Source organism: Myxine glutinosa, chromosome 6 (genome assembly GCF_964187855.1).
Source record: "Myxine glutinosa chromosome 6, kmMyxGlut1.1, whole genome shotgun sequence".
Taxonomy (NCBI): Eukaryota; Metazoa; Chordata; class Myxini; order Myxiniformes; family Myxinidae; genus Myxine; species Myxine glutinosa.
The window spans coordinates 106,356,560-106,372,758 of NC_136266.1; positions in this window are offsets into that span (position 1 = coordinate 106,356,560).

The window sequence follows — 16,199 nt, forward strand, 5'->3', positions numbered from 1 at the left end:
ATTAGAACAATAGGGATTACAAAGAAGAACCTTACAGTGATCTGAAAAACCATCCCTAGGAATATTGCTACAAGCAAACTACAGTTGGAAGCTACGGTTGGAAGCTACGGTTGGAAGCTACGGTTGGAAGCTACGGTTGGAAGCTACAGTTGGAAGCTACGTTTGGAAGCTACGGTTGGAAGCTACGGTTGGAAGCTACGGTTGGAAGCTACAGTTGGAAGCTACGGTTGGAAGCTACAGTTGGAAGCTACGGTTGGAAGCTACGGTTGGAAGCTACGGTTGGAAGCTACGGTTGGAAGCTACGGTTGGAAGCTACAGTTGGAAGCTACGGTTGGAAGCTACAGTTGGAAGCTACGGTTGGAAGCTACGGTTGGAAGCTACGGTTGGAAGCTACGGTTGGAAGCTACGGTTGGAAGCTACAGTTGGAAGCTACGGTTGGAAGCTACGGTTGGAAGCTACAGTTGGAAGCTACAGTTGGAAGCTACAGTTGGAAGCTACAGTTGGAAGCTACAGTTGGAAGCTACGGTTGGAAGCTACGGTTGGAAGCTACAGTTGGAAGCTACGGTTGGAAGCTACGGTTGGAAGCTACGGTTGGAAGCTACGGTTGGAAGCTACGGTTGGAACTACGGTTGGAAGCTACAGTTGGAAGCTACAGTTGGAAGCTACAGTTGGAAGCTGTCCGAGGCTCAGTGACGATCCTAAAAAGAGCCCTCAGAACAAAACTTTGAGAATAAGAAAACTTTATAAACTGGTCCATGAATTCCTAACTGAAACGGAGGTGGATACTTCGAGATCTGGGAAGACTCCGTTCCCCCTCCTGAAACCCGCATATGGAGATAACACCCAACGACACACACCCCAGCGATTGACAGAGGTAATGTTAATAATTGCGTTTTTAAACGATATTAAATGTGAACTGTTGCTTGCTTTTGCTGGGACGTTGCCATTATGAATTTGGAATGAGTCGCTGGATCTGAAGCCAGTCTGCCTTCCAATATTTCTGCTTGTCCAGTGTTAACATTCCAAAAGTTTATCATGTTACAACTGCTTTAGCTATTGTATGATGGGTTCGACCACATGCAATGGATAATGCTCACAAAGTGTCAAACAGGCATTTTCAAATAAACTCTCAAACTTGGAAACCTTTCAAAACAAGACTGCCTTCATTTCCTTTGGATAAATATTCATTCTGTACATAATACTCATATAATCTGTACATCATCCACAAACCTCTCCGATTCTTTCCTCCTTCCTTCTCTTTTTCCACTTCTTCTTCTTCTTCTTCTTCTTATTCCTCTAATTATTCCTGTTCTTCTTCCTCTTAAGCGTTATTGCTTTCGAGTTAGCTGCAGACTGAGAATCCTCCACCGATCCAAGTCTTTTGGAAAATCCGAGCAACTCACACTCCACACGGCCTTTGTCCGTATAGCTCAATGGAGTACTGGTCGTCCCTGTGGGGTGGGTTCCCAGCATCACAGCTGTTTATATTTTAGTTTTGTGGAATTTAAAGCTCTCAACATTCTTTGAATCTCTGGTGATGAGGCTGAAGAACAAGGTCTGTTGCGCTCTCATCGCAGACTGGTCGGTGATCTCTCTGACTTACCACCTCTACCTCTACTCTCTCAGTCTGCTAACCCACCACAAAAATTCCAGGATGTACACATTCTTCCAGTAACACTCCTCATGAAACTCCAAAAATCCATGCTGACTGGACACCACTATTTTGTTCATCTTTTCTTCCGTTTGTGAAACCGTCTTCCGGTGATGATTCCATCCCACTCTTCCCTGCAGGGCTTCAAGCAGATGATCCATCTTCAGTCATCTTCCATCTCTACCAGCAATCCTTTCCATCCTCATTAACTCTACCTAACCGAATACAACCCTCTCACTTGCTAGGAGCGAGAAAAACTTTCCTCTTTTTTTAGACGACATGGAGCTATCATGTGCATAGGAAGGCAAAGAAGAGGATGTGGAGAGAAGAGAAAAGAGATTGACAGATGAGAGAAGCAAAAGGAAATATGTCCCATCTGTATGGGGAGGTGGAAGGGAGGAGAGGAGTTAAAATTACAAGTTCTGCCATTTTTGCGTACGTAATATGGAGATGCTCCGTATAAATAATGACCAATGATGTCTATGGTGATTGTTCCTTCTCTGTTGTTATGGAACAGACACTGTTGCTCCCGACATACGTGTCATCCCTCATGATTTAGATGCAAGTGAAAACTGAAAATAAATGACAAATGGACATTCTGCTTGAGCAAAGCAAGATGAACCTGACCCAACTTAGCGTGTTCATTGGATAATATTTCACAAGCCACCTTGTAAATACAACCAAGTCATTATCTTGGGGGGGAAATGGGAACATCCTTCGAAAGACTTTTCCAGGTCAAGTTCAGGTCAAATTTGAACCACATGGGTTAAAATATGATGATATATGAGTACGGTATTTGTATTTAATGATTGAGTGACGTCATCACGTTAGAGCCATATATGGTCCCAGCCAAAATTGCATAAGAGTAGAATTTCTGATGATATTAACCACCTTTACAATTCACTATACTGACAGGTAAATGCGTGTATTTGTTTTGGGAAGGAACACTAGTGACGTTTCACAATGGAGATCGAGTGAACACAAACAAAATTATAACAACACAGAAAGCTTCCTTTGCTTTGGGAAGAGGAGAGGCCAAAACACCTGTTTCGTTTTTAACAAATTGACTTTGTATCATGAGAAACTCTAGATTTAGCTCAGCTGTCTGGAGAGGGCTTATGACAGGGATCAGAGTCTTTATACATGAAAAAAAAAATTCACAGACAAACACTTCACTTCTAAATTAGAATGGCATCAGGAAACTTACCTATTACCTGAGAAAGATGTGTGACTGTCTACAAACAACACAGACAACGACGAACACCTATCCAGAGTTTCTCTGACGTACGAGACTATCCTTCCAAGTTAGGGAAGATGAGGGGTGAGGGGTTAAATCAAGACTCTCTGCTCACCTTCACTCCTTCATTCCTCTTTTCTCCCGCCTCTGGAACAAACTCCCTCACTCTCTGCAATCCCACACCCTCCTTCAGGTCTTTAAAACAGCTGTTCACCACCATCTCTTATCTTCCCCCATCCAAAACCTTGACCTTTTCTACCCCCGCTAATTTCACCCCAAATCCACTTTTTTGAAATACCAACTTCTTTCCTGGAAGTCCTTGGTGTCCTTGTGTTTTATACTTCTCCCACCCCCCCCCCCCCCATTCCCACGCCTCCTCCCCCCAAGCCCTCTCCCTCCCACACATCTCCCGATGTCCCTGCTCTCAAATGTTGCGTTTGTGTGCTTCCACTTCTCTCCCCATCTTGTCTACCGCTCCCTCTTTTTATATATTTTGTTTGTCTGTTTGATTTGTTTGTGTGATAAATGTTAGCTTTCACGAGCCTAGATTCTGTATACAAAAAAAAAAAAAAAAAGGGTGAGACGTGAGTGAGGAGTGAGGGGTGAGGAGTGAAGGGTGAGAGGATTGTGGGGTGAGGAGTGTGGGGTGTGGTGTGAGGGGTTTGGGGTGTGGGGTGAGGAGTGTGGGGGTGACGGGTGAGGAGTCAGATGTGAGGAGTGTGGGGTGACGGGGGTGGGATGAGGGGTGATGGGTGAGTGAGGAGTGAGGAGGGGAGAGGGAGGCGTGGTGAGGGTGAGTGAAGGGTGAGGGGTGAGGAGTGAGAGTGAGTGAGTGGTGAGAGGTGAGGGGTGAGTGAGGGGTGAGCGACATTCTGACCCTCCTTCATATACAGTACTGTATCCACATTTTGATGCTATTAGATTGCGAATAAATATGAAGGATACTCCCAATTGTCTACATTTATACTTCTTAGTGAGCCCGTTGGTCCATTGGACCAAATTTCCATTGGTCGTCACGACCTTGTAGTTGTACCATACCTGCCTGCTGTCGTGCTTGAGCATTGCCTTACCTTTCACCAAACCCAGATGTGCTTGGGTCAGGGTGGAGGTTCGGGGAATTAAACGTTCGTTATTATTATTATTGCTAAATGATACTAATATTATTATTATTATTATTGTTGTTAATATTATTAGTATTAATTAATAAATTATTTGTTACAACGTTATCATTCTTTTTGTTATTTATGTTGTTGTGGTGCTGTGCATACACGACTCGATTGCCAGAAAGGTAGGCCACAACGCGTTGGTACAAACAAAGAGTCTTTATTAAGAGCTCGCACTTCAGCACTTGGCGGGCTCGAGCTTAGAGCCCGCATTTATGTCCCGAGGCGACGCCTTGCCCCCGGGCGTGGCCGATCGGTCGAAAGGCGGGGCATGCATTTTCGTTCCCCGCCTGGACGCTCGCGCCACCCACTGGTGCGCGGAATTATTGTCCCTGTGCCCGCCACACGCGCCCCCCCAGAATTCCCGCGCACCTGAAGGGTGAGTTTGCGGGGAAGCCGGATGACCCGGCCGAAACGCCCCCTGGCGATGCGTGCAGGGCTGGGGGGTAGCGGGACGGTGGGGCTGGGGGGTGCCGGGGGTCTGACCGCCGGGGGGCAGCCTCGACGCGGAGGCAGAGCTGCTTGCGGGGGGTGGTCCAGATCGAGTTGGGCCGGCTTGAGGCGGTCCACGGAGATACGATCCGGGGCACCGCCGATGTCGACGGTGAAATATTTGTCCCCGGACTCCAGCACGTGGAAGGGCCCGTCGTACGGGGGCCGTAGCGGTGCCCGGTGGGTGTCGTGCCGGACGAAGACGTACTCCGCCGTGCAAAGCTCCGGGGCGACGTGGGAAGACGGGTAACCGTGGTGTGCTGTCGGCACCGGGGCGAACCTCCGGGCGGTCTCCTGCAGGGTGGAGCGCTGTTGTGCCGTGAACCAAGGAGCCGTGGAGTCGGGGATAAATTCGCCCGGTACCCGCAGTGGTTGCCCGAAGACCAGCTCCGCCGAGGACGCATGCAGGTCGTCCTTGGGCGCCGCCCCGAGGCCCAGCAGGACCCAGGGGAGCTTGTCGGCCCAGCTGCCGTTGCGGAGGCTGGCCCGGAGCGCGGCATTCATCGAGCGATGAAAGCGCTCGCACAGGCCATTGGCCTGGGGGTGGTAGGCCATGGTGCGGTGTAGTTTTACGCCGAGCCCTTGCGCCACCACGCCCCAGAGCTCCGAGGTGAACTGGGGGCCGCGGTCGGACGAGATGTCCGAGGGGGCACCGAACCGGGCAACCCAAGTGGCGATGAAGGCTTGCGCCACATCAGCCGCAGACGTCGCCGCCAATGGGACGGCCTCCGGCCACCGTGTGGTGGGGTCCACCATGGTGAGGAGGTGGGTGAACCCCCGCGAGGGGGCAGAGGTCCCACCAAGTCGACGTGCACGTGGTCGAACCGACGCTCGGGCACCGTAAACGGGGCCAACGGGGCCTGGGTGTGGCGGTGGACCTTTGCGCGCTGGCACGCGAGGCACGTCCTGGCCCAGTCGCGGACGTCCTTCCTGAGGCCATGCCAGACGAACTTCGCCACGACGAGCTTCTGGCAGGCCTTCATGCCAGGGTGGGACAGGCCGTGGATGGCGTCGAAAACTGGGCACTGCCAGCCAGCGGGCACGATGGGGCGAGGCCGGCCGAGGGAGACGTCGCACAGGAGGGCCGCGCCCGCGGCGTCGAACGGCACCTCGGTGATGCAGAGGCCCGTGACGGCGGTCCGCAAGGCCTGGACGCCGGGGTCGGCGGTCTGGTCCTCCGCCATCCGGGTATAGTCGATCGGGAGGTGGACCGCGTGCGCGACGGACCGGGAAAGGCAATCTGCCACCGGGTTGTCTTTACCCGCCACGTGACGGATGTCCGTCGTATACTCGGACACGGCAGAGAGGTGATGCTGCTGCCGTGCCGACCATGGCTCGGCGACCTTGGCCATCGCGAACACAAGGGGCTTGTGGTCGACGAAAGCCGTGAACGGGCGGCCCTCGAGCAGGTGGCGGAAGTGTCGGACCGCCAGGTGGAGCCCGAGCAGCTCGCGGTCGAAGGTGCTGTAGCGGCGTTCATGCGGGCGAAGCTGCCGGCTAAAAAACGGCAGCGGCTGCCAAGCACCATGCACCCACTGCTCGTGCACCGCTCCCACCGCGTAGTCCGACCCGTTGGTGGTGAGGGCGATCGGTGCATCGGGCACCGGGTGCGCCAGCATGTTGGCGTTGGCCAGGGCCAGCTTTGCGCCCGCAAACGCCGCGGCCATCAGCTCCGACCAAGCGATGTCACCTTTGCCCGGCTTGCCCCGGAGGGCCTCGTGCAGGGGGCAGAGGAGCTGGGCGACGTGGGGCACGAAGCGGTGGTAAAAATTTACCATGCCCAGGAACTCCTGGAGCCCCTTGATCGTGCGGGTCGCAGGAAATCCCTGACCGCCTCCACCTTGGCCGGTAAAGGGACGGCCCCGTGCCTGGTGATGCGGTGCCCCAAGAAGTCGATGGTGGCAACGCCGAAACGGCACTTTGCAGGGTTGATCATTAGGCCATGCTGGCCCAGGCGTTCGAAAAGCATGCGGAGGTGGAGCAGGTGCTCCTCCCGGGACGCGCACGCGACTAGGATGTCGTCCAGGTAGACATAGATGAAAGGTAAGTCGTGCAAGACGCTGTCCATAAGCCGTTGGAACGCCTGGGCCGCATTCTTCAACCAGAAAGGCATTCGCAGGAACTCGAAGAGGCCGAAAGGGGTGATGACCGCCGTCTTCGGGACATCGCCCGGTTGTACGGGGACCTGGTGGTAGCCCCGGATGAGGTCCACCTTGGAAAACACGGTCGTGTTTGCCAACCGGGCGGAAACGTCCTGGATATGCGGGACCGAGTAGCGGCCGGGGGTGGTGGCATCATTGAGCCGGCGGTAGTCACCGCACGGCCGCCATCCTCCGCCGGGCTTCGGCACAATGTGCAGCGGAGAGGCCCAAGCGCTGTTTGAGCGCCGCACGATACCCAGCCGTTCCAGCGTGGCGAACTCCGCCTTCGCCACGGCGAGCTTCATGGGTTCGATTCGGCGTGCCCGGGCGTAGACCAGCGGCCCGACCGTGGGTATATGGTGCTCCACCCCGTGTTTAACGGCCACCGCTGAGAAGGTGGGACGCGTGAGGGCCGGGAAACTGGCTAGGAGGCGGGTAAAGTTGTCCGCTGCTGGAAGCGTGCAAACTAAACTCGCCGGGACGGAACCTTTCAGCAAGCTGCTTGGCAAGCCACTCGGTGAGCCGCTCAGCGAACAAGCGAGCAAGCTGAAGGTTTCGGCCTGGACGAGACGTCTGCGCTTAACGTCGACCAACAAGCCATGCACATAGGAAGTCCGCACCGAGCAGGGCCATTGGCATGCTGGCGGTGACGAACGACCATTGAAAGCGCTGCCATCCGAACCGCAGTGAGAGGCAACGCTTCCCGAATGTGCGGATGGGTGTACCGTTGGCGGCAAGCAAAGCGGGGCCCCGGCCCGCGGCTTGCTTGTCGGATGTGGAGGCAGGGAGGATGCTTACCTGCGCTCCTGTGCCGCAAAGGAAACGGTGCCCGGACAAGGTGTCCGTGATGAACAGGAGGCTGCCGGAATGGCCGACGCTCATGGCCGCAAGAGAGCGCCGGTCGTTTCCCGACCCGTCAAAAGAACACGGCGGGCGGTACGTTTTAGCCTGGCGGCCGAACCTGGCATGGTAGTAGCACCAGGTTTGCGGCGGTGGCCCCCGCGGCGGCCGTGCCGGCGGCGGTTGCGGCAGCGGCAGCGGTAGTGGATGGGGCGTAGCAGCGGCCACGAGGGAAGCCGGGGGCGCTGGAGCCTCCGTGCCGGGATCCACTACGGCAGCATCGTACACTGACCGCGTGTCGCAGGCAGCGAAATACTTGTCGGCCTCTCCAGCCAGGGCGCGGGGTTTCGTTATTTTGGAACCGGCCAGCGTGAGGCGCACCTGTGCAGGTAGCTGGCTTAGGAAAAGTGCTCGGAATAAGAAATCCGGGCGCTGGTCTCCAAGCAGGGACAGCATGAAATCCATCCGGACGGATGGTCGTGTGTCGCCGAGGGCGGGAAGGTCCAGGAGGCGGTCGGCACGTTCGACCTCTGTGAGCCCGAACGTGGCGAGGAGGAGACGTTTGAGGGCCTCGTACTTGTGGTCGCCCGGCGGGCGCCGAAGGATGGACACGACGTGGGCGGCAGTGCCGGGCCCGAGGGCGGCGACCACGTGGTAGTACCTGGTCTCGTCCGCCGTGATGCCCCGGAGTTGAAATTGAGCTTCGGCTGGCAAAAACCAAACGTCGGCCTGTGTCTCCCAAAACTCCGGGAGTTTGATTGCGACGGCGTTGGTAGCCATGGCGCGTTCAGGGGTCAACAACGGCTGAACCAATCGGGGTCACCAGTGTGGTGCTGTGCACACACGACTCGATTGCCAGAAAGGTAGGCCACAACGCGTTGGTACAAACAAAGAGTCTTTATTAAGAGCTCGCACTTCAGCACTGGGCGGGCTCGAGCTTAGAGCCCGCATATATGTCCCGAGGCCACGCCTTACCCCCGGGCGTGGCCGATCGGTCGAAAGGCGGGGCATGCATTTTCGTTCCCCGCCTGGACGCTCGCGCCACCCACTGGTGCGCGGATTTATTGTCCCTTGTGCCCGCCACATTGTAATTATAAAGCCATGCCATGGAAGGACCTATTAAACTGCTCTTTCCACCTTAACATGGCATGCATTTAGAAACATGGGAATTCTTCAGGATTATTAATAGTTAACAAGCGTTACGCCTAGGTCCCCCGTCGGGGAAGTGATGTGAGTTGACAAAGTGGAAGATGCAGAAAACATGCTATGATATGATATTTCGCTCACAAGGTTCAGACATACATGGAGGCGGCCATCTTGGATTTTGACGTGGCGACCCAATTTTCAATAGCGTTCTTCCTAATGCCGAGATACACCCACACACCAGATTAGAAGTTGGTAATTCACTTATTTTTCAAGATATTCCGCTCACAAGGTTCAGACATACATGGCGGCGGCCATCTTGGATTTTGACGTGACGACCCAATTTTCAATAGCGTTCTTCCTTATGCGTAGATACACCCACACACCAGATTAGAAGTTAGTCGTTCGTTTATTTTTCAAGATATTTCGCTCATAAGGTTCAGACATATATATGGTGGCGGCCATCTTGGATTTTGACGTGGCGACCCAATTTTCAATTGGTTCTTGCTTATGCCAAGATACACCCACACACCAGATTAGAAGTTGGTACTTCACTTATGTTTCAAGATATTTCGCTCACAATGTTCAGACATTTATATGGTGGCAGCCATCTTGGATTTTGACGTGACGACACAATTTTCAATAGCGTTCTTCCTTATGCCTCGGTACACCCACACACCAGATTAGAAGTTGGTACTTCGCTTATTTTTCAAGATATTCCGCTCACAAGGTTCAGACATGCATGGCGGTGGCCATCTTGGATTTTGATGTGGCGACCCAATTTTCAATAGCGTTCTTTCTAATGCCGAGATACACCCACACACCAGATTAGAAGTTGGTAATTCACTTATTTTTCAAGATATTCCGCTCACAAGGTTCAGACATACATGGCGGCGGCCATCTTGGATTTTGACGTGACGACCCAATTTTCAATAGCGTTCTTCCTTATGCGTAGATACACCCACACACCAGATTAGAAGTTAGTAGTTCGTTTATTTTTCAAGATATTTCGCTCATAAGGTTCAGACATATATATGGTGGCGGCCATCTTGGATTTTGACGTGGCGACCCAATTTTCAATTGGGTTCTTGCTTATGCCAAGATACACCCACACACCAGATTAGAAGTTGGTACTTCACTTATGTTTCAAGATATTTCGCTCACAATGTTCAGACATATATATGGTGGCGGCCATCTTGGATTTTGACGTGACGACACAATTTTCAATAGCGTTCTTCCTTATGCCTCGGTACACCCACACACCAGATTAGAAGTTGGTACTTCGCTTATTTTTCAAGATATTCCGCTCACAAGGTTCAGACATGCATGGCGGTGGCCATCTTGGATTTTGATGTGGCGACCCAATTTTCAATAGCTTTCTTCCTTATGCCTAGATACACCCACGCACCAGATTAGAAGTTGGTACTTCGCTTATTTTTCAAGATATTTCGCTCACAATGTTCAGACATATATATGGTGGCGGCCATCTTGGATTTTGACGTAGCGACCCAATTTTCAATAGCGTTCTTCCTTGTGCCTAGATACACCCACACACCAGATTAGAAGTTGGTACTTCGCTTATTTTTCAAGATATTCCGCTCACAAGGTTCAGACATACATGGCGGCGGCCATCTTGGATTTTGACGTGGGTTGCACCCACACACCAAATTCGAATGCGGTCCTTCACTTACGCACACACGCACGTATGCACGCATGCCCGCACGCACGGACGGACACACGGACGGAGGGGAAAACCATAGTCCCCCTTTTGCTCCGCGGTGCGACAGGGGACAATTCGCCTGCTCAACTCAGGAGATCATGACAATCATTTCCTTGTATCACATTCCACATCAGAAAGGTCCAGTAGCACTCCACAAAAAACATGCCTCCCACACATACAAGCCTACACACATATACACACATACGTGCGCACACATACACACACACACACACACACACACACACACACACACACACACACACACACACACACACACACACACACACACACACACATATACACACACACATATACACACACACACACATATATATACACACACACACACACACACACACACACACACACCATCCATTTATAGTACAAGATTGTAGTCTTATAGCAAACTGATTATATAGTTTTCGTAAGATACATGAGTTATTTAATTTTTTTTGGTATACAAGATCGAGGCTCGTGAAAGAGATAACAATCATACAAAAAGTCAAACCCAAACACATAAAACATATTGTAGCGCAACTCCGATTAACACCAGAGTTGCGGAGGCCGATGACGAAGGCTTTAACTTCCGAGGCGAAAACTCAATAGCGGATTCCAAAACCTAAGCGGCAAGGGAATGCAGGGAAACGGCAAGGGCCCTGCAGCCTTATCTATTAAAATCAAACACCCAGGAAAACTGCGTTCAGATATATGTACAAAAATAATACAACGATTTATTAATGAGAAGCAAAGACAGTGAAAAAGCACGCGTCGGTAATAAAATGTCCTAATCGGGACGTCCCCACACACACTTCAGATACAGACGAGGGAATATGAATACGAAATAAAATGTCTCGTCATGTAAAGTGTAAACGCGGAGCTCGGGCTTATCTGGCTCTAGCCGTCTTCAGTGTAACACGGCCCCGCGGCCCTCTCCGTCTACCTCCGAGCACCACCAGGCCTCGGCGGTTCAACGGCACACCACGAGCTCCCTCGCTCCAAAGGTCCAACGCAGGGCTGCACAAAGCAAGCGAACTCCACTCGGGCTGCCGGCCAGGACTAAAGCTGCTCGAGCTGCAACTCTCCACTCGACCAGGGACAGGACTCTCCAAACTCGGGATCGCACCGGGAGTGCCAACTCGTGCTGAATTCAACTGCTGGCTCATCTCAACTCGACTGCCCAAAATGGCGTCTGACCCTTGATAATATCTCCGGCTGATGACGTCACATTGGCGCACTGCTCTGCCAATCAGAGCCTCCCACAACTCACCAGCTCGTCCAGGGGCATGCCCACTGCATCGCTCCAACTCTCCCCACTCCGTGGTCACCGGTCATAGGACGTGCTATGCGAGGTTGGTAGGCCTTTTCTGAGGTGTAAATGGTGGCGGCCAATTGTGGCGGTGTTCCAGCCCGATTTCTTTCTGTCATATCAGGGGGAAGGGCGTCATTTAGTGTTGTACTAAAGGTCCTAACTAATGTTTATGTGGTTTGCAGTGCCATAATGGACAAAGGTTTGACTACTAGGTTGGACTCACAGGGGCATTATCTTTAATCCCTAACTAATTAACACTCGAATCTCCTGGTAGATTCACAATTATACGCCTTAACCGACAAAACGCCTAAACGTGAAGAACTTATTACAGGTAGATTCTCTATCACGACAGTCGAATACCTACCTATACAGATCTACCTGGCTCTAGAAATCTAGATAGTGCTTTACCCCCAGACATAACAATATAATAAGGGGAGAGGTAGACAAGATGGGGAGAGAGGGGGAAGGACACAAACACAACATTTGAGAGCAGGGACATCGAGAGAACTGTGGGAGGGTGAGGGCTTGGGGGGAGGTGGGAGAGGTCTAAAACATATGGACACTGCAAGGACTTCCACGAAAGAAGTTCGAATTTCAAAAAAGTGGATCTGGGGTGAATTAGCGGGGGTAGAAAAGATCAAGGTTTTGGATGGGGGAAGATAAGAGATGGTGGTGAACAGCTGTTTTAAAGACCTGGAGGGAGGATTGTGATTGAAGGGAGTGGGGGAGTTTGTTCCAGAGGGGGGAGAAAAGGGGAATGAAGGAGTGAAGGTGAGCAGAGAGCCTAGATTTTGGCAGTTTAACCATAAGAGGGTTACTGGCATATCTTGTGCGACCTGTAGGAATATTTGGGGGACAGAGCACAGAGAGAGCTGGGGGAGCAAGGTCAGAGAGGAGTCGGTAGAAGACAGCCAAAATTGTGGGGTAAGAATGGGAAATGGGAGAAGAATGGGAAATAGAGAAAAGGACAATTAAGGGAAGATGAGGAAGAAGAGAGAAAAGGAAGGGAATCCATTGGGAAATGGAGGAAATGAGGGGAATGTAATGGATCAAGATTCTGCCCAATTGTGTACATAACAAGGAGCTGTACCCATATGAGGTAATAAAAATAATAAATTGAGTCAAACTGGTTCGTGCAGAAGGACCCAGGAAGTTAGGAGTTGTTGTGAAAGATGTTTGTCTTGGTCTTGGAGCAGAAACCTACCCGAGTTAACGATGTAAAGTTAGAGTAAGGTTCTTGTATCGACTTATGGAAAGTTTTTTTTTTTTTAATCGAAGTAAGTTGGACATAAAAGAGTTGCCTTTTTATAACCGTTTACTTTCATCATTCTCTTGTTTAGGCTACAGTTTTACAACCCAAGACATATTCAATCGTAAAAGCTCATTTTCAAACCAAACTGACCCTAACCAGGAACCGAGACAGCTGCGATTGCTGGTGATAAAGACAAGAGATCATTAAAAGTCAGTCTGTCCTTTTTTTATGACAGTTTGGGAAGCTTGTGTCCCCATTATTGACACGGTGCTAATTACTTAGGAGATTCCTTTTACTGGATTCATCTTGCATTGCTCTATCTTGTGTGAACTCAAATGCATAAATATTTTTGTATGATCTAAACATTCTATCCCCCTTTCGTTCTCCCAATTAACCCCCAATGTAATGTTATTGTCTCCTAAAGCTGGATTGACTTCTTTTTAGTTTTCATAAACTTCCTTGATGTCTGATTAACGTGCGGATATGTGTAAGGTGCATCTTTAGTGGCCTACGCAAACTGGACGTCCTTTAGAGTGAGTCCAAGGAAGGATTGATGACTATACTGATGATAACTTTGTTTTGGACACGCAGTATTCAGGCATTTCCTGGGTATGACCTTTCAGCTGCTGCATCAGCCAAGGTGCCAAACTTCCCTTTGCTCATTGATTTGTGAACAGGGCGGGTGCAGCCACCAGAACATCATTATGTATTTAGCGGGGCTCATGGAAGAGCAGTGCATCAGGGGTCGGTACTAAGTCCACTACTATTGTAGCTGTGATGGAGGTGCTGGCTCAGAATGTAAAGGAGGGTTTACCGTGGGAGTTGTTGTATGCAGATGACATGGTGTTGATTAGGGAGAGTATGGATGGACTGAAGGAGAAGATGAACAAGTAGAAGGAATGTATGGAGGCAAAAGGTCTGAAGGTGAATATCGGAAAGACGAAGGTGATGACAAGTGGTAAAGCAGGTGGTGAAGTGGAAAGAACTGGGAAGTGGCCGTGTGCTGTGTGCAGGAAGGGTGTCGGAGTGAACTCCATTCAGTGTACAATGTGCGCTGAGTGGGTTCATCAAAAATGTAGTGGTCTGAGAGGGTCATTAACCAGTGTGGCAGCTACATTCAAGTGTAAGGTGTGCACAGAGGGAGCTGCAGATGGAGGAAATGTTGAGTTGCATCTTGGAGACGGCGTGAAGCTGGAAGGTGTGAAAACATTTTGCTACCAAGGAGACATGCTGAATGGAGAATATGGATCAGACTCGGCAACGGTTGCTCGAGTGAGATGTGCATGGAAGAAGTTTTGGGAACTGAGTGGCGTGCTGACGAGGAGGAGAGTGTCATTGAAGCTGAAGGAAAAGGTGTACGCTGCATGTGTGAGAAGTGTTATGATTTATGGGAGCGAGACATGGGTAATGAATGTAGAGCAGCAACGAAGGCTGGAAAGGGTGGAAATGCGAATGGTTCGGTGGATGTGTGGAGTATCATTGAGAGAGAGTAAGACAAATGATGAATTGCGAAAGATGATGGGAAAAGAGCCTTTGATGGATGCTGTGAAGAGAAACAGCTTGAGATGGTTTGGTCATGTGTTGCGGAAGGATGAAAGTGACTGTTTGAGAAGAGTGATGGAAATGAATGTAGAAGGAAGTAGAGGACGGGGAAGACCGAGAAAGACTTGGCTCAAGGTGGTGGAAGAAGAAATGCGGGCAAGGGGAGATGCAGAATATAGGGCAAAATGGAGAAGATTGTCATGGGGCCTGCTAGGCTATCCCCTGCTCTAGCAGGGAAAATTGCCTTAAAATGTCTGTTGTATGGAAGAGCGGGGTGACAGAGAGTAGAAGGCAACACACTGACAGTGAAACACCAAGTGGAAGAAACAGAAAGAGGAATAGAGGATCAGAAGGAAGCAAAAATAGTAACCTCCAAGTAAGAGGGAGTGGACTTGGGAGGAAGGGGTGGGTAGCGGAGGTAGAAAGTATTGTTGCGTCGTCCTTGTAGTGAACACTGCAGGGTGACGGATGGCCGACCGAGCTTTAACTCCGAGGCGTACCCAAACTATGACAGTTCCTTTTATACGCGCGGGGGTGGAGGGTAACAAGGCTTACCTGCACGGACGGACGTGGCACGGGGGGTTATCCGATCCCCACAACAATTAAACGTACAAGACAGGACAATCAGCAATACAACAACAATTAAAATGCAACAAATAATGGTTTAATAAAATTAATGCCAGGATAACAAAGAATGTGTGGTAATACTAATTCCTAATTGAGGCACCCCCATACAGACTCAAATACAGACACAGGGAAAAATAAATGAAAGTAAAATGTGTGTAATGTTCGCTGGTACTCAGCTCTGGTCTCCTTGACTGTCCGGGGTCATCATAGGTCCCGCGCCCCTGTGCGGGAAAACACGCGTTGGCGCTAAGTCACATTCACCGCCAGCCACCGACACAAAGCGAACAGGCCTGGGCTTTTCCCTGGCCCCCTCGCTCGGCTGCACTGAGCTGTGACCGTCCCGACCCACTCTTGGTCTCTTTTCGCACCAGCGCACACGATCCAGGAAATGCAACCACCACGAGCCAGCACTGAGAGAGAGAGAGAGAGAGAGAGAGAGAGAGAGAGAGAGAGAGAGAGAGAGAGAGAGAGAGAGAGAGAGAGAGAGAGAGAGAGAGAGAGAGAGAGAGAGAGAGAGAGAGAAAGAGAGACTTTTGTGTGCTTTTATTATAAAAGTATCAAAACACACACGTAAAAGACCACAAATTTTTACAAGAAAAGGAAGTTGTACAAGCAAAAAGGATGGATATACAGTCACGTGAAAAAGTAAGTACACCCCATGTAAAGTTTTGACTTTTTCAACATATTTCAACATACAGCTATTTGATCTTAATTTCAACAAATATTAATAGATAAAGGTGATATAATATAACAAATATCATGAAACATTTACATTTTGTAGTCCATTGTATAATTTAAATAAACATAAATGCAAATTTCGCATGTGGAAAAAGTAAGTACACCCCTACATTTATCACTACTTCAAATACCTAAAATTAGAATCAGGTGCACCAGCTCAGGTGCAAATGATTAGAACATCGTTAGAGAGGATCTTGGAGGAACCTGTCTTATTTAAACCTCAGACATTTCGTTTGGTTTGCTCTTTATTGTTTAAGTGTGCGGCGTCACCATGCCTAGATCAAAAGAGCTCTCTGAGGCCTTCAGAAAGAAGGTTATAGATGCCTACGAGTCTGGGAAGGGAT